The sequence below is a fragment of the Chelonia mydas genome, chromosome 7 (assembly GCF_015237465.2).
Source record: "Chelonia mydas isolate rCheMyd1 chromosome 7, rCheMyd1.pri.v2, whole genome shotgun sequence".
NCBI classification, from domain to species: Eukaryota; Metazoa; Chordata; order Testudines; family Cheloniidae; genus Chelonia; species Chelonia mydas.
The window spans coordinates 116617875-116637214 of record NC_057853.1 but is presented as its reverse complement, the minus strand read 5'-3'; positions in this window follow the sequence as shown (position 1 = coordinate 116637214).

Sequence of the window (19340 nt, the reverse complement as noted above, 5' to 3'; positions counted from 1 at the left end):
TGTGCTCCTAATTGCCAAAGTGAGCTGAGCGGCCTCCATGCTTGCCTTGGTATGGCATCCGTACCGAAAAAAGGCGCGGAACGATTGTCTGCCGTTGCTCTGACGGAGGGAGGGGCGACTGACGACGCGGCTTACAGGGTTGGCTTCAGGTAGCTAAAATCAACAAAGGGGGTGGCTTTACATCAAGGAGTAGTTCAGGCAGGACTTCACGGAGGGTTCCAATAAGAAATGGTGCACCTAAGTTATTGTTTTTATTGGAACAAGGAGGTTAGTCTGGCCTCTGACTGATAAATGGCTAGATTTACCTCGCTGCACCTTCCCTGTGAGTGACTGCAGTGTGACCTAGAGGAATGAGTCGCCTAGATGGGGGTGGGGGGGAAGCAAATGAGTACAAAACAAATCTGGTCTATTTCTTGTTTTGATCCACTCCATCTATCTTTTACATCTTTGGCTGGCAGCAGACGGTGCAGAAGGACTGCATGCCATCCACATCTCATGGCTGCCCGGCAGAAGATGATGCAATAGGACTGCTAGCAATCCGTATAGCCTGCCTGCTCACCATAAGACAGTTCAATAGGACTGACTGCAGGACTAAAGAGAATGACCTGGTCAAGTCACTCCAAATTTAGTCCCTGCGCCCATGTCTGCCCAGGCGCTCCTGGCCGACGTGGCCAGGAGCACCTCGGACATGACGATGACGGCTACCAGTCGTATTGTACCATCTGCTGCCACAAGGCAAGGGGTTGCTGCTACTGTGTAGCAATGCAGTATCGCATCTGCCAGCACCCAGGAGACATACGGTGACGGTTACTTGAGCGGGCTCCATGCTTGCCGTGGTATGGCGTCTGCACAGGTAACTCAGGAAAAAAGGAGTGAAATGATTGTCTGCCCTTGCTTTCACGGAGGGAGGGAGGGAACGGGGGCCTAACGATATGTACCCAGAACCACCCGCGACAATGTTTTAGCCCCATCAGGCATTGGGATCTCAACCCAGAATTCCAATGGGCAGCGGAGACTGCGGGAACTGTGGTATAGCTACCCACAGTGCAACGCTCCGGAAGTCAACTCTAGCCTCGGTACTGTGGAAACGCTCCGCCGAGTTAATTCACTTAATGCATTTAGAGCATTTTCTGTGGGGACACACACACTCGAATATATAAAACCGATTTCTAAAAAACCGACTTCTATAAATTCGATCTAATTTCATAGTGTAGACATACCCTAAGAAGCACATAAATCAGCTGTCCCCACTACCCCTTCCTCCTCCTAGACACTGATGCTATCCTCTCTCTCTTTGGTGATAGACCATAAAATGTGTTAGAGTTTGGGAAACTAGTTCAAAGAAAAAGGAAGGGGATTTGCATAAGAAACAAATTTGCCTAGACATATTGGAGGGGCGGGAGGCGGAGAAGGGGTTAAATCAAATCCCATTATGTCATGTACCATGCCTTGTGGGGTTTTCAAGAGCAGTGGAATTACACATTACTTATTGGTAATCGCATGTCTAACAAGGTGTTCAGTATCTGCTGACATAAGCTAGCTCAAGGAGGTAAGGAGGCTTCTCATATCAATATTTAAAAGTTGCATAAAATCCCTGCTAAATGGATTATCACCATGCTAGAGCTGTCTCTGTGCAGCTCCTTTTAAAGAGATCTGCGGCATTTCAACCAGTTCCAAGCAGAAGAGGTATTTTATAGCTACCTGCTTTCTGGCAGTGGGGGCTGGTGGCAAATGAAAGTGATATTGCTAACCCCAAATGCTCAAAAACCACGAGTCAGGACGCCCCCTCCAAATGAAGAGATTGGCCAATATATACACATACACACACACACACCTTTGGCTTTGAGCCATTAGGGTTCACATTTTCAAGCAACCATGAGGACTAGAAACTTACGTTATTTATAAAGCATAGATTCTCATAATCACATGAACCCAGGAGCTGGGGCTTTAAGGGAAAACAAAAAACAAGAAAAATATCACAAGACTTCTGATAAAATCACAACAATAGGCAACAATGAAAGTGCGTTTAATCTTATTGCTTTTAACACTCTTCACTTTCTTGGAGAAATAGCAACTGGGAGTAATAAAGAACCCAGCCCAAGCTGCTCCCACTGAAGTGAGTGGCAAACATTAGATGGTTCAGGGTGAAAAAGTATTGGGAGAAGGAAAAGGAAAAAGAACTTATGTAAATAAAATGTAGCAGGAGGGAAAAAGGAAGACCAATTGTGTTGAGACTATTTGAGTTGTACTTGACTTTCCCTGTGTTACTTCATGTTCTCGCTAAATTCCAAACGGCGTATGGGCACAGAACAGGTCCCCTTGACCTGAGGGCAGGTCACAGATAAACAGGGTAAGAAACCACCAATACCCAATACGTGGATGGACTGAGAGAACAAAACAGAAGTGGGTAGTCAAAGTACACAGTTAATGTGGGAAATGATCAGACTCTTTACGCCCTTCTCTGGAGTAAGGAATTTCTGTGTGAGCTTCAGAGGAGGCAGTGAAGTCATTGTCCTTGTCTCTAGTGCCATGGGTTACACGGTCACAACACTGGCAGGATGACTGCAGTGCAGTATCAAACTGGAAGGGAAAATGGGCAAGATTAAGTGAACAATGAGGATTAAGATCTGGAGGGAATGTTCTCCTGTTGAAAGTTGCCAGTTGATAGACCCCCTGGGAGGGGTCAAGCCATCTATAACCCATCACTGTGCATCATCTCTGACATGAAAGAACATTCCCTAGCAATGAGAAAGATGTTTAAGTTCCATAATCCAGATGCTCACTGACATCTCTGATAAATCTGAGAACAAGGGGACCAATAGGGATGATTCATAGACTTGCAGACTCAGACTTGAAGGCCAGAAGGGACCATCATGATCTTCTAGTCTGACCTTCTGCATCTCGCAGGCCACAGAACCTCACCTATCCGCTCCTGTAATAGACCCCCTAACCTCTGGCTGAGTTACTGACATCCTCAAATCGCGGTTTAAAAACTTCAAGTTACAAAGAATCCACCATTTACACTAGTTTAAACCTGCAAGAGTCCTGTGCCCCATGCTGCCGAAGAAAGCGAACCCCTCCCCCCTCCCCAGGACACCTCTCCACTAGGAACCTTATTGATCCCACCAAATCACTCTAGAAATGCTAAACCTACATAAGGTTGTAAAGACCTTTAGGAAATAACACACATATCCAGGGACAGATCCTCAGTTGGTGTAAATCTGTGTAACCCTGCTGATTTCAGTGCAGCTACACTGATTTACACCAGCTGAGGATCTGATTCTGAGACCAATTACTCTGCCCAAATGCTGGTGTATCTGTTTAACTCAGTGCAGTTATTTGCGCTTTATACCATTAAGTAAGATCGGATTCAGGCCCCCTAGAGGTGAAAGGCTCCATATTCCCTGGACCAATTCAATCCCTCACTGCCTGTTATTTCCAGTACCTTATATTTCTGCCAGGGCCAAGGTACATTTCCTGCTTTAACCTAACTTCATTCAGACGGCTTTCCCTTTCTCCTGCCTCTTGTAGTCTATTTGTTTCCCTAGAACCACTCGCAGTACCCATTAGTATAACAATTTAATGGCTCTTAAATCTCTTCAGTCCTCATCAGTGAGCTTTCAGTTTCTACACTGCAATATTTCATGCTATTGTAGTGGGAGCGGGGAGGATAGGCGGGTGGGCAGGTGGAGGGAGAAGACACATCTCAGCTGGTTATCCAAGAAGATGCTTTTCAGATAGCAATCTATGAAATAGGCTTTTCTACCTTTCCAATTTACATACTTCATTGTTGAATAGGTTCACTTTTTTCCTGAGAAATCAAAGGGATTGCTCTCTATAAACATCTTTAAGGGAGAACCAAGATCTTGACTATAGGGGGAAATTAAAGTAACAGGTTTCTTTCAGAAATCATGGCAAATGAGCCCCTTCTCCCCCTGGGGCCATTTCCTTGTAGTCCTCTGGTTGTATTAATGTTACACTACCTCTGTTGGGGAGGAAAACTCAGAGGAAGTGCAGTCTAGTGCTCATAGCAGCGTCTAGTGCTCTAGATTCTGCTCATAATTTGCTACATGTCCTAATTCTGTTCTGACTCTGTGTGATGGGGTGCACCTACCCCGCACCAGTCCCAAAAAGGTTAACTGAGCTTTGCAGGCTGAGGAAGCCCCGCCCCTCCGACTCTGTTGGGCATGCTCACCCTGGAGGCAGAGTATAAAATGAAGCAGCCCATCTCATTCTGGGCAGGCTGCTGAAGCAGGAGGATGCAGGCTCTCTCCAGGGAGTGGCTACAGGCCCTGACTACAGAGCCATGGCACGCAGAGCTCCAGATGGACTGCAGACCGCCTGATGAGCCCAGAGAAGAAACTACGCTGGCAGGGGCTAGGCCACTTGAGGACCTCAAAGAGGACTGGGGAACCGTGGAGCATCACCAAGGGAGAAAAGGTAGAAAGCAGCCCAGGGGACTTAGGCTTTTTCCGGTGAGTGAACTGGGGAACCAGTCAGGGTGTTTTGGGAGGATCCCCACTGATTCAGTAGTGAGCATCCCCATCATTGCCAGGGCCCTGGGCTGGGACTTGAAGGAACAGGGAGGGACTGAATCCCCCTACCCTAGGTGCCACATACCCCTACGTGGTGCTCCACTTCCCCAAAGAGTCAGTAGGCCACACGGTACCCCAGCAGTGGGCGCCTTTATTGACTCTGGCCATTAGGCCACCCAGGGCAGCGTGGAAGGGCTACTCTATTGCCTCTAGCCATTGGGCCATGCAGCCCTGTGTGGAAGGGAGACTGACTCCAGTCACTAGGCAATACAACCATGTTTTATAGTAAGGGGCATCAGGATAGGACCTAACAGTGATGATAGGAACAGGGACATGATCTCTCTCAAAAAGGGTTGCTAGATTAACACACGTGTTGCAGTGAATCCTTGAGGCCAGTTCAATTCCAGGTGGACTTGGGACACTTAAAAAGTCTTGTGGGGGGAAAAAGAGGACCTGTCTTTTTTCTTCACTTGGGAAGAACATGCATCAATTAGCACTCATTGCAGCAACAGTGCAGGTGGTGCTGCCAGGTTATCTGCACCAGAGAGTGGCTAAGCATTTCTAGGAGTCAGAATACATACCCAATACTAAAATGCAGCCATGACTACATCAGCAATACTGCCTCTCTCGAGTCTTTGGACTGATAGATAAATGGAAGCATTTATATGATGCTCATCAATATAGCTGAGCACCTAACAGAGATGATCATAATCTGCAGGCCTGCTTGCAGTTATGTGACAGGGCTTTTAGGAGGGGGACTGGAGAATAATTTCTCCACTTGAAGCTGCCTGGGGAATTTATAGGGAAACCACCTTTCAGGCAACCCATCCTTCAGGTAAGGAGAGCTGGGACCAGCTTTCCCTCAGTGCCACTCAACCTGTCAGCCTGGGGAAGGGGTGTGAGTTCAGCTAAAATTAGCTTAGAAGTTGCCATTGCTTTTGGGGTCCCCAACTTGAGCCATCTGGGGGCGGATTTTGAGAGGTGCTGAGCACCCACCGCTCCCCCTGACTTCCGTGAGAGTGGTGGGTGGTCAGCACATCTGAAAAGTCAGGACCAAAGCACTTCAGGATAGGCCAAAACACAGCGGCCGACAGAATCAGTAGCCATTTTTTGAAAAATTGGCTTTAAGGCCTGAGCTGAGCACGACAGGATGTTCACAAGTGAACCTAGATTCCCCCAGCCCCGCACAGTCGTTCATTATATAACCACTCGATTGTTGAGCCAGGCTCAGCGATTCCACGTGAGGTTCAGTTGCTTGTTTGGTGATCCAAGGCAGTTGGCATAAGAGAGAAACCCTGAGAGCTCAAAGGAAAAACAGCCCAATTAATCGCTAATTGTTTCCCAAAATAGGCCTGGAATGTGAACTAGCCCTCTCCTCTCTCAGCAAGAGTTTATAAACAATCACTAAATGAAGCTAACATTTTCCAACTCAACAATTCTCCAACATGCTGCCATTGTGTGATGAATGGAGGGTTTCTTGGCTAACCCAAAAGTGATGCCCAGTGCTCCACTGATAGCCCACTCCTGGCCGTATTCACCTGCCAAAGGACACTGTGCTTGGAAGATTGGAAAAGGACTGGTGTCAGGCACTGGATTCCAGGTGGTCAAGCCTGATGGTTGAAGTGGTGGTTGAAGCCAGATGTAAGGTCGGGCCCAGGCGGAGGGCAGTGCTGAAACTGGGATCTGGACACAGGCCCTGGTTCAGAGCCAGGGTCAGGGTCCATGGATAAGCCAACTCAGGACTGTAGTCAGAGTAAGGAAGCAAGTTGAAGCAGGGCTGGAGTCAGCCCCAGGGTCTGGGGCCCAGGAGGGGGGTGGCAAGGTCAGGGTAGGGCACAGAGAAGACTGAAGAGGGCTGGGACAAGAACAGGAACTGGATCAAGAGCAGGCTGCGAGCCTAGGCAGTTTGTAACCCTGCGAGGCGGCAGAAGGGTTCCTGGCTGTGTCGTGCTCTTGCTCAGACTAATCTGCAGCTAGGACAAGATCCGTGAAATACCTCTGCCTGGGGTTCATCTGCCATGGGCCCTGCACAGGACAGGCTGCTGCAGCAGGCCTGAAGGCTGGGTCACTGCAGGCTCTGCAGGAGGGGTGAGGCTTAGTGGCTAGTCTGGTTGCAGGTTTGCCTCACAACTGGGGTAGCGGGGTCGGGAACCCCATAGGGACCAAAGCCATTACCTTCCGACAACAATCAGTGCCCTACTGCCTGGGGAGAGAGATGATGTCTCTCTCCAGTTCCTTGTGGACATCAAGACCAAACGCAGGACTGGATCCAAAGCCTACTTAAGTTGACAGAAGTTTCTCCATTGGCTTGAATGAGCATCAGATCCAATCCCTAGCCCTGGGGCAAATCCATGAAGTTATGCATGCCTACACCACAGCTGAATTTCTCCACATCATAAAACCGACCTTCACAACTGGCTCGCTGCCTGACAGTCTCAACAGAAAGACCAAGCACTGGATGAGCCATGAACAGTAAACACTGGATGAGCCAACACTTTTATGGGTGACTTCGAACAACGCTTCCTCAGCTCTCGTCCCCTAGCGCCCCTCCTCTCCTTGTGCTACATTGATGACATCGTCATCATCATCTGGACCCATGGAAAAGAAGCCCTTGAGGAATTCTACCACGATTTCAACAATTTCCATCCCACCATCAACCTCAACCCGGACCAGTCCACACAAGAGATCCACTTCCTGGACGCTACGGTGCTAATAAGCAATGGTCACATAAACACCACCCTATACCGGAAACCTACTGACCGCTATTCCTACCTCCATGCCTCCAGCTTTCATCCAGACCACACCACACGATCCATTGTCGACAGCCAAGCTCTACGATACAACCGCATTTGCTCCAACCCCTTAGACAGAGACAAACACCTACAAGATCTCTATCAAGCATTCTTACAACTACAATACCCACCTGCTGAAGTGAAGAAACAGATTGACAGAGCCAGAAGAGTACCCAGAAGTCACCTACTACAGGACAGGCCCAACAAAGAAAATAACAGAATGCCACTAGCCATCACCTTCAGCCCCCAACTAAAACCTCTCCAACGCATCATCAAGGATCTACAACCTCTCCTGAAGGACGACCCATCACTCTCACAGATCTGGGGAGACAAGCCAGTCCTTGCTTACAGACAGCTCCCCAACCTGAAGCAAATACTCACCAGCAACCACACACCACATAACAGAACCACTAACCCAGGAACCTATCCTTGCAACAAAGCCTGTTGTCAACTGTGTCCACATATCTATTCAGGGGACACCATCGTAGGGCCTAATCACATCAGCCACACTATCAGAGGCTCGTTCACCTGCACATCTACCAATGTGATATATGCCACCATGTGCCAGCAATGCCCCTCTGCCATGTACATTGGTCAAACTGGACAGTCTCTACGTAAAAGCATAAATGGACACAAATCCGATGTCAAGAATTATAACATTCAAACACCAGTTGGAGAACACTTCAATCTCTTTGGTCACTCAATAACAGACCTAAAAGTTAAGGAGGACTTGTGGCACCTTAGAGACTAACCAATTTATTTGAGCATGAGCTTTCGTGAGCTACAGCTCACTTCATCGGATGCATACTGTGGAAATTGCAGAAGACATTATATACACAGACACCATGAAACAATACCTCCTCCCACCCCACTCTACAACTACAATACCCACCTGCGGAAGTGAAGAAACAGATTGATAGAGCCAGAAGAGTTCCCAGAAGTCACCTACTACAGGACAGGCCTAACAAAGAAAATAACAGATCGCCACTAGCCGTCACCTTCAGCCCCCAACTAAAACCCCTCCAACGCATTATTAAGGATCTACAACCTATCCTGAAGGATGACCCAACACTCTCACAAATCTTGGGAGACAGGCCAGTCCTTGCCTACAGACAACCCCCCAACCTGAAGCGAATACTCACCAACAACCACATACCACACAACAGAACCACTAACCCAGGAACCTATCCTTGCAACAAAGCCCGTTGCCAACTGTGCCCACATATCTATTCAGGGGACACCATCACAGGGCCTAATAACATCAGCCACACTATCAGAGGCTCGTTCATCTGCACATCCACCAATGTGATATATGCCATCATGTGCCAGCAATGCCCCTCTGCCATGTACATTGGTCAAACTGGACAGTCTCTACGTAAAAGAATAAATGGACAGAAATCAGATGTCAAGAATGATAACATTCATAAACCAGTCGGAGAACACTTCAATCTCTCTGGTCACGCAATCAGAGACATGAAGGTCGCTATCTTACAACAAAAAAACTTCAAATCCAGAGTCCAGCGAGAAACTGCTGAATTGGAATTCATTTGCAAATTGGATACGATTAATTTAGGCTTAAATAGAGACTGGGAGTGGCTAAGTCATTATGCAAGGTAGCCTATTTCCCCTTGTTTTTTCCTCCCCTCCCCCCCCAGAGGTTCTGGTTAAACTTGGATTTATGCTGGAAGTGGCCCACCTTGATTGTCATGCACAGTGTGGGGAGAGTGGTCAGTTTGGATGAGCTATTGCCAGCAGGAGAGTGAGTTTGTGTGTGTATGGGGGTGGGGGAGTGAGAAAACCTGGATTTGTGCTGGAAATGGCCCACTTTGATTTTCATGCAGGTTGTAAGGAGAGTGGTCACTTTGGGTAGGCTATTACCAGCTGGAGAGTGAGTTTGTGTGTGTGATTTTTGGAGGGGGGTGAGGGGGTGAGAGAACCTGGATTTCTGCAGGAAATGGCCCACCTTGATTATCATACACATTGTGAAGACAGTGGTCACTTTGGATGGGCTATTACCAGCAAGAGAGTGAGTTTGTCTGTGGGGGGGCGGAGGGTGAGAAAACCTGGATTTGTGCTGGAAATGGCCCAACTTGATGATCGCTTTAGATAAGCTATTACCAGCAGGAGAGTGGGGTGGGAGGAGGTATTGTTTCATGGTGTCTGTGTATATAATGTCTTCTGCAATTTCCACAGTATGCATCCGATGAAGTGAGCTGTAGCTCATGAAAGCTCATGCTCAAATAAATTGGTTAGTCTCTAAGGTGCCACAAGTCCTCCTTTTCTTTTTGCGAATACAGACTAACACGGCTGTTACTCTGAGACCTAAAAGTTGCAATTCTTCAACAAAAAAACTTCAAAAGCAGACTCCAAGGAGAGACTGCTGAACTGGAATTAATTTGCAAACTGGATACAATTAACTTAGGCTTGAATAGAGACTGGCAGTGGATGGGTCATTACACAAAGTAAAACTATTTCCCCATGTTTATTCCCCCCCCTCCACCCTCCACTGTTCCTCAGATATTCTTGTCAACTGCTGGAAATGGCCCACCTTGATTATCACTACAAAAGGTCCCCCCCCCACCCACTCTCCTGCTGGTAATAGCTCACCTTATCACTCTCCTTACAGTGTGTATGGTAACACCCATTGTTTCATGTTCTCTGTGTATATAAATCTCCCCACTGTATTTTCCACTGAATGCATCCGATGAAGTGAGCTGTAGCTCACGAAAGCTTATGCTCAAATAAATTTGTTAGTCTCTAAGGTGCCACAAGTTCTCCTTTTCTTTTTGCGAATACAGACTAACACGGCTGCTACTCTGAAACCAGTAAAATGACTGGATACCTGTAAAGATGGTCCTACCAGGACAAGGTTGAGGCTTGTACACACACATTTGTACTGATGTTGGTATTGCCTAGTGAAGAAGGGGAATGGGTCTCTTAAATCCCTTCGCAAGACCCTAGCACCATGGGGAACAAAACACATTACTGCAGCTTTGGCCGCTAGGACTGCATCTGCACATGCAGTTACTTTGTGTCCATGAGTACAGTAATGATATATTACAGTTACATGGCTTCAGTGCACCTGGACTGCAGTGGACTGGCCCCTGCTTGAAATAGAAGGAGTAGGGTTCTCCCTAAACCTCCAGCCAGAGACCTGGCACAAGTGCCATGAAATGAGCCAGACAAAAGTTTGACAGAAGCCTTCACAACACAGAGTGCACGCAAACGTGTTATTACTTTGTTTGAATTAGATGAGAACAGATTATATGTTAATGCTCCTCTGAATCAGGCAGAGGGAAAATTTGAAATCACATCTCCTATCTCTCAGGTGATCACCATGCTATGGAGTTGCTTTCACGCTTTCTTTGGCCTACTGAATATTTATACAAAGTGGAACGGCTTCAGCAGGAGAGACTGAGGGTAACTCCCCCTAGAATGGGCTGGGGGTTAGAGCACTCCCTTAGGAAGGATCTGAGTTGAAATCCACGCTCCAGCCCCATTTCAGAGGGGAGATTCAAACCTGATCTCCTATGTCCCAGGCAAGTGTGCTAACCACTGGGGTAAACCTTATAAGGGACAGACACTTTCCTAAGCAGACCAAAATGAAATGTTTTATCCGGCCTTTTCTAATTGGCTGACAAATGCGCAAGATTTTCAGAATCAAACTGAATATTTTTTTCTGATGTATTGGTTTTCTGGCCAAACCAAAAAAATAAAAATAAAAAATCAGTTATTCACCCCGCTCTAACCATAACGCTTCCGCACTAGGGGCAACCTTACTCCTGGCATTTCCTACCTGTTGAGGGCTTGCATTTGTAATTTTGGTGTTCTTTTATGTCATTATGATTTAGATTCCAGTAGCAAACAGCTGTTCCAGCTGAGATTAGAGCCACATTGTGCTAGGTGCTATATAGACACACGGCAAGAGACATTTCCCACCTCAAAGAGTTTACAATCTAACTAGGGAAGACAGACAAATGCTGTGAGGGGAAACAGAGTCAGAGAGACGAGTGACATGTCCAAGGCCACACAGCAGGTCAGGGACTAAAACCCAAGTCTCCTGTTTCCTTGTTCAGCGCTGTAGCCACTGAAGCACCATCCTCTGACGTAGCTCAATGGTCATATTATGCATCTAACACTTCCAGCCAAGAGACATAGGTAGTTTTCCCCTCCACTGCTTCTCTATCCCCATTTTCTCTCTGATAGTTTAATGGCATCTTTTACCTCATACTGATTCCCATCTCTATATTTTACATCTTCCTAGCATATTAACGGCATCTTGAGCCACACGTTTCTGTTCAACCCTGCGGTTAGCAGCACTGATTTGCTTTCCTTCCCAACGCAATGCAACTAGTTTATGTTTAATATTTTCTCGTCAGTTGCAAAGTGCTCCACATTTAACTTCATTTCTATGCATTAGAAGTGCACACACATTTGAAAGAATAAGACTCCCTACATCCAGCATCAGAAAAAACCCTTTAAATGAAGCTGAGGTGAGCTATCCCTTCCCTGAGGCAGCCTGTCATTTGAAGATCCATTTATCGAGCTCGCTTTTTTCTTCAGACTTTGCCCTTCATACCACCTTGCACCCACGGATCTCCAAGCACTCTGCAAACCTCCCCTCATTAACCCTCACAACACCCCATTGAGGCACGATTCATATAATTCCATCCATTGAGCAAAGAAGGAAACTGCTACACAGGGAAGCTGAGCAATTTCCCCAAGATCACGAAGCAATTTAGGGGAAGAACTGAGAAGACAACCTAGAAGTCCTGACTACCAGCACCCTGAGCTAACCTCCCTCACTAGTGACTGCCTCAGAATGAAGTTCAAAGCCTCTGTTTGATTCTGAAGAGGAAATGGACAGCTGTCCTACATCACTCATTAGATGGAGCATTCTTATTTGTACACCACAGTTTCTCTTCATCTCTCTCAAACACATTGTGTAGATCCATGGACTTCAGATATAGGCTAGGGCTTCCATTCCTCTTCCTCCTTCCCCCCCCCCCCCGCCGATAACTGTTCTTATTGTATGTGTTTATGGGTTCTACTAGTGTCTACTGACATCTACTAGATGCCATTGCAGAATAGATCCATAGCCCCCGAGCTCTGCCTCCTACCATCTCCTCAGGCTAAGACAGGCTTCCTGTAGCATCAAGAACATAAATGTTGACTGTCCAGGGGGCGATGGCTGCTGCTTGCAAGCATCCTTTTTGTTTACTGTAATCAAACACATGTAGGCAGAATAGATCCTCTCCTCCTCACAGAACCCCCACGAGAAAATAATCCCATTTACCAGCCTACCTAAAATACGTCCTAAGTCTGGTCAAAAATTTTCCATCAAAACATCTCTTTTCCCCAAATTGAAAACTGGGCTGTTGAGAAAATGAAGATTTTCCCCTGAGAGCATCTACTTTCCTTGAAAGTTTTCAAAGTTTGATTAAAAAGATCCCACACTTTTCAACCTTGGTTTAGGTTTTTTGATGGGTGACCACCTTCAGCCATCTCCTCTTTCCCACCGGTCCCATCTCAGACAATCCTCTGTTGAGAAACACTTAAACAAAAATATTGATACAGAAATCACCAGGCCAGAGTCAGGCCAAACTACAGTGTTAACAAGTTATAACAGAGCAGCTCCAAATTCACACAGAGGGCTAGCCTGAGGTACTTGAGGCGGGGGGGAGGCAGGCGGTTGGTCCCAGCAGGGCAGAGAAAGAGTGGGGGAGGATGTAGGTATCTGAGTCGGGTGTGCTGTCAGGGCATGTGCTTGGGTCACCCCTCCAGCACATACCCAGGTCTGGCCCTACCCAGATGGGAGGGTTGCTGCTAGCTAGGGTGTTTCCCACACACCAAATGGAATCTCTATGGTTTCATTCCCCATCAAAGACTCCATGAAAAACATGTGGTCTTCTGAGTGGCCTAAGTGAGATTCTCCACTGCCCTGCACCTGGTGCCCTCACATACACCTGTGTCCCATGAGTGTGAAATGTTACCACTGCAGAATTCCACGTTCCCTCCCACCGGTGGGAGCATTCACGCCCATTTGGCACAGGTGGGCCAGAATACATGAAATGCAAAGCTGGGGAGACACAGGGCCCAGCTGGCTGAAGCTGATCTCACATGGATGCAAATCAGGAGCAGCTTCATTCAAGTCAGTGGAGTTACAACCACAGAAGAGGCTGTTAAAGGAGAATCCGATGCCATGATGCCAAACCGTACCTACCAGAGCAAGATAAGCCAGGATCAATACGATTTACTCCTTTGCTTTTCCAGGGAAGGTAAGCTCTTGTTCCTCGCAGATGCTTCCCCCTGCACCTCCCCTTCTGATCATTCTCCAATTCTTAAGCATTCATAGCCTAACTTGAATGGTAGCGCCAAGCATGTAGGCTCAGAGGTTCTGAAGTGCCAGAAAAGCAGGAGGTTGCTGTTTTGTGTACTGAGGGGGACATGACACCCCCCCACCACCAATATAAATCCTCAGCAGCCATTGGAACATTGTTAGGTATGGTACAGCACTCCTTTTGTCTCCATGTTGCAGAGACAGGGATAATTTATCAAGATTTGTACTGCTACAGAATCCTTGATGAAAACAAGGGTGGAAGTTTCTAAAGCAAGGCGGATTTCATTAGGCTTTCTAATCCATGTATTTATAGACAAATTGTTTCCCAATTGACTTTGCAATCCTCACTTGCCATTCACAATACTTGGTGAATAATTGCAATTACCGTCTGCTTAATGAGACAATGATCCTTTGCTAAAAAATTTTTTAAAAAATAGAAACGTTTGCATGCAAGAGAGAGTGGGTGTAGTCAAGTATTCAGAGAGCCAACTGTCTGAGGGTTCCCATTCGAACGCTGCAGAGCCTCTTAGAAGAGAGGTCTTGGGAGGACGATATTCCTCACACCCTATGCATCAGATCTCAACTGCTAAGCAGACCTGGGCTTGTTCAAAATTCAGATGGGGCCCTTCAAGGAACTGTGAGAAGTGATGCTGGTCTCTTGGGATGGGGCATTTGTCTTTCACAGCCAGCTCTGAGCCAATGCGCTGCTGGAGCTTCTGTTGATTTCTGAAGAGACATAAGTACCTCCATGCAGAGAAGACTGCTGACAGCAGACGGTTCTTTAATCTGGCAGACCAAGGCAGCGCTAGAGCTGACGGCAGGAAGCTGAAGCTAAACAAGTTCAGACTAGAAATAAGGCACAAGTTTTTAACAGCGAGGGTAATCGATTATTGGAACAATTTACCTAGGAATATAGTGGATTCTCGATCACTTAGAGTCTTGAAATTAAGACTGGCTGTCTATCTAAAAGACATGCCATAGCACAAGCCCAATTATGGGCTTCATGTAGGGCTTACTGGGTGAAATTGTATACCCTGTATACAGAGTACAGTGATCAGAATGTTCCGTTCTGAGAATCTATGACTAAAACTGAAGCCCTGATCACGTGAAACAGTTAAAAATCCCAGGCCCAGGTGCTGAGAGCCATTGAGAGCCAAACTATAAACTCTGTATATAATGGAAACCACTTCAAACTAGGGGTGCGGCAGCACCTCTGTCCCAGGCCATTTGCTTCAGCAGTAGAATAAGCTGCCATATCCTAGCCAAATTCCAGTTTGGGTGATTACATTTGGCCTATCTAAATTCCCCTGCAGTTTCCGTTGTCTCCAGTATTCTTCCTCATGTCTTGTCCTAGACTGTGCTGGGCTCCTGAAAACTTTTAAGCAGCTGATGCCTTAGAAGAGGCAGGATTGGAAGAAGAGAGCCCTAAATATAGTTTGCAATTAGAGCTGGTGAATTTTTTGGACGGAACTTTTTTTTAAGCTAAAAATGCAGATTTGGGTGGAATAAAACATTTTGTGAATTGGGGGTCAATTTTGCAACAACAAAAAAATCAAAACATTGTCACATTCTAAACAAAATGTTTTGATTTTTCTATTTGAAATAACTTTCTCTTTCAAACTTTTCTTCATTCCTTAAACTTAAAAAAAAAATCTTGAAACTCTTTCTGGTTACAGAGTAGCAGCCGTGTTAGTCTGTATTCACAAAAAGAAAAGGAGTACTTGTGGCACCTTAGAAACTAACAAATTAATTTGAGCATAAGCTTTCGTGAACTACAGCTCACTTCATTGGATGCATGCAGTGGAAAATACAGTGGGGAGATTTATATACATAGAGAACATGAAACAATGGGTGGCACCATAGACACTGTAACAAGAGAATGATCACTTAAGGTGAGCTATTACCAGCAGGAGAGCTGGGGGTGGGGGGACCTTTTGTAGTGATAATCAAGGTGGGCCATTTCCAGCAGTTGACAAGAATGTCTGAGGAACAGTGGAGGGTGGAGGGGGGGAATAAACATGGGGAAATAGTTTTACGTTGTGTAATGACCCACCCACTCCCAGTCTCTATTCAAGCCTAAGTTAATTGTATCCAGTTTGCAAATTAATTCCAGTTCAGCAGTCTCTCCTTGGAGTCTGTTTTTGAAGTCTTTTTTGTTGAAGAATTGTAACTTTTAGGTCTGTAATCGAGTGACCAAAGAGATTGAAGTGTTCTCCGACTGGTGTTTGAATGTTATAATTCTTGACATCGGATTTGTGTCCATTTATTTTTTTATGTAGAGACTGTCCAGTTTGACCAATGTACATGGCAGAGGGGCATTGCTGGCACATGATGGCATATATCACATTGGTAGATGTGCAGGTGAACGAGCCTCTGATAGTGTGGCTGATGTGATTAGGCCCTACGATGGTGTCCCCTGAATAGATATGTGGACACAGTTGGCAGCGGGCTTTGTTGCAAGGATAAGTTCCTGGGTTAGTGGTTCTGTTGTGTGGTGCGTGGTTGCTGGTGAGTATTTGCTTCAGGTTGGGGAGCTGTCTGTAAGCAAGGACTGGCCTATCTCCCAAGATCTGTGAGAGTGATGGGTCGTCCTTCAGGAGAGGCTGTAGATCCTTGATGATGCGTTGGAGAGGTTTTAGTTGGGGGCTGAAGGTGACGGCTAGTGGCGTTCTGTTATTTTCTTTGTTGGGCCTGTCCTGTAGTAGGTGACTTGTGGGTACTCTTCTGGCTCTGTCAATCTGTTTCTTCACTTCAGCAGGTGGGTATTGTAGTTGTAAGAATGCTTGATAGAGATCTTGTAGGTGTTTGTCTCTGTCTGAGGGGTTGGAGCAAATGCGGTTGTATCGTAGAGCTTGGCTGTCGACAATGGATCGTGTGGTGTGGTCTGGATGAAAGCTGGAGGCATGGAGGTAGGAATAGCGGTCAGTAGGTTTCCGGTATAGGGTGGTGTTTATGTGACCATCGCTTATTAGCACCATAGTGTCCAGGAAGTGGATTTTGCACAGCTACAGCAACTTCCATCCAGGGATCCCTAAGCACTTTGCAAACACCGGTGCGGCCTCAGAAGATGTAAAGACAATAGGCAAGAAGTGTTGTTTCCATTTTACAGATGGTGGAACAGAGGCAAGAAGATTGAGTGACGTGTCCCTGTTTACAGAATGTGTCCATGGCAAAGCCAGGGTTTGAACTCACAGTACCTGAGTTGCAGAGCTATGATTTGGCCTGAATATCATCTTTCTCTTGTGAATAGACCTATGGTAAAATGTTTATTATTGATGGGCCACATCTGATTTCTTTTGTCAAAAACAGAATTGTTGCAAGAGTATGTAGATTTAGTTCACGCTCCAGCTGCAGAAAAGTCTAGTAAATACAGTGTAGTTATGGCACAGAACATGTCAAAACTCGGTTTAATTGCATTTGCAAGGCTGATGTTGGTGTCCAGGAGACAGGAATGCTGGCTCTTTGCTCCAAACAGTGTATAGATTTGATGAGTAACAGAACAGGTGAGCCAATTAAGCGCTTACCAGCATATGCTGTCTGAAATCTAGCAGCCTCTGACATGCCCAGCTACCCTCAACCTTATTCTCTTGTGCTTTTCATTCTGGAGAGGATGGAAGCAAAGAGTGCTTGCTTTTGTTTCTGGGAGATAGCGTGGCTTCGATTGCATGGTGCAATGACTGGAAGGAGATTTTGCCCATTAAAGCTGTAAATGTGGTTTTCCGTTCTGTAAACAGAGTAGAGGAAATCTCAATAAGAGATGCACTGCAAAAGGGATTTTTTTTGTTTTTAATTGTGGATTTCCTCTGGCAAATTTCAACTGAGTGAGAAGAGAAAATTGTGCTCATGAAAGTTGATGCAGCCGAATTGGCTTGGAAAATATAAACTCTCCTCCCTGCTCACTGGAACCTCTGATTTTGATGCCCAAATCCGCCATTTTAATGCAATTCCAAACTGGCTCCCTGGAGCCTAGAGAACTGGGGAGGATGGCACTTTAGGAATGCAGAGATCAGATTCTAGAGCCGGAGAGACATGTTAGGAGTGGGTAGAGGGGTGGGGGTGGGAGGATGGGCTGCACCATACATCTGAACATTATTATTAGAGCCTCAAATTGTGCAGGATGCTTTATTAGCATAAATATGGTCACTGCCCTGGACAGCTTACAAGCTCTTTGGAGTAGCAGGGGGAGCAAACAGTAGAGATGGATGAGGCGGCATTAAGAAGATTCCGTGATTACCTATGTAACCCAGGTTTTCTCTGTTCACATCAGCCCAACCTCTAGATGGTGCCCAAGAAGCCGAGGCACCAGTGAATCTTCCTTCACGCAATTAAAGGTTTGGGAATGGGAGATGGCTCATTTCTTGTGGGCGCTGCAGGAGCTCTCCCAACCCACAACTTTGCCTCTGGTGCAGTTGGGATGAGAACTGCTGCTGACTTGATTGAGTGCCTGGGAACGACCCCCCCTCCCCTGGATTTTGCACATCCCCGAAGCTGGAGGGAGTTTGGATCCAGATTTAAACATCATGATAGGGGCTAATATCTCCAGAAGGATTACTCTGAGTCGTGGTGATGTCACTAACCCAGAACGACGGCCTCAGACAGTTTTGGAAGAGAAGGTTCTGAAACACAAAGGATCGTAAACCCCTTTCATAATCTGGAAAAAAGAGAACGAGAGGAAAGAGAAATGCCCCCTTCATACATGTTAAAAAGAGAGGGGAAAATAAATGTAAATGGCTGTTCGTTTGTTAATCTTGTTAAATGGAGTGATATGAGCAATAGCAGCATGAGCGGAGATTGTTAATGGAACAGGATTATTTTCAGATGCTGGCTGAGTCTGTATTAGAGCAGTGAATTTCCTGCTGTGTGGGTAAATTTCCATCTTTAATGATAAAATAAGAATATTACTAATAAAAGGTTCCCCTTAGCCAGTGACAACGGAGTTTGTGATTTCTCCCACCTCATGAATTATACCCGCTGCCATTTTAGCAGCAGCCAGGTTAACAGGGGTTTGGATCTTTCCCCAGTGGCTGGGCTCCTGATTAGTTCTGGAGACATCAAACATTTCCAGTTTACGGCATAAACAGAAAGGCGTAGGCCCAGATTCAGGAAAGCACTTAGCCTTGGTCTACACTAGGAGTTGAGATCGAATTTAGCAGTGTTAAATCGATTTAACCCTGCACCCATCCACACGATGAAGCCCTTTTTTTCGACTTAAAGGACTCTTAAAATCGATTTCCTTACTCCACCCCCGACGAGGCACTGAAGTCAGCCTTGCCTGGTTGAATATGGAGTACTGTGGATGCAATTAGACGGTATTGGCCTCCAGGAGCTATCCCAGAGTGCTCCATTGTGACCGCTCTGGACAGCACTCTCAACTTAGATGCACTGGCCAGGTATACAGGAAAAGGCCCGCCAACTTTTGAATGTCAATTTCCTGTTTGGCCAGCGTGGCAAGCTGCAGGTGAGTGCAGAGCTCATCAGCAGAGGTGACCAGGGAGAGCTCATCAGCGGAGGTGACCATGATGGAGTCCCAGAATTGCAAAAGAGCTCCAGCATGGACCGGACCTGAGGTATGGGATCGGATCGCTGTATGGGGAGAGGAATCCCTGCTATCAGAACTACATTCCAGTTTTCAAAATGCCAAAACATTTGTCAAAATCTCCCAGGGCATGAAGG